The sequence below is a fragment of the Seriola dumerili genome, unplaced genomic scaffold (genome assembly GCF_002260705.1).
Source record: "Seriola dumerili isolate Sdu_G_001 unplaced genomic scaffold, Sdu_1.0 BDQW01002177.1, whole genome shotgun sequence".
In the NCBI taxonomy this organism is placed as follows: domain Eukaryota; kingdom Metazoa; phylum Chordata; class Actinopteri; order Carangiformes; family Carangidae; genus Seriola; species Seriola dumerili.
The window spans coordinates 203,374-203,810 of NW_019176432.1; the positions used below are offsets into that span (position 1 = coordinate 203,374).

General features: G+C 38.7%; 1 protein-coding gene across 1 annotated transcript in view; it reads left to right on the top strand.

Annotated features, from left to right (window-relative positions):
• Window positions 1–268: 268 nt before the first annotated feature.
• LOC111239250 (GTPase IMAP family member 8-like) overlaps window positions 269–437 on the top strand; it is a gene marked incomplete at its 3' end in the record, with an annotated part of 10,248 nt that continues 10,079 nt past the window's right edge. Inside the window, exon 1 of the mRNA XM_022769087.1 lies at window positions 269–300. The remainder of the gene's footprint in view (window positions 301–437) is intronic.

The window sequence follows — 437 nt, forward strand, 5'->3', positions numbered from 1 at the left end:
TCAGCCAGGGGACACTGGAATTTATTATAAGTGTAATTAGGGTTTAGTGTGATGTAAATGACAGATTTAGTTGGTCAGATTTCTTCAAGACATGGTTGTTTGTTTGATTTGACTTATGCCTTTGATTTGTGCTTTGTTGCAGAGCTCACACAAAGGACCTCCCTCCTCTGGAGACTGATTCTCTTACAGGAATCTGAGGACTGACTCCACAATCTAAAATGCATGAGACTCCTCCTCCTCCTCTGCTGTGAACTGTTACTTTCACTTTTATTATTCAGTCAGCAGCAACAACTGCAGCTGGTGAGTAAACTATATATAAAGTGGATTGATCTGCTATTGATTGTTGTATAGAAAGGAAAAGTGACTGGCAAATGTAACAGAGAAGAACTTTCATTTAACTCACATGAAATGTCGTATTCAAGCATCTGTTCAGACTT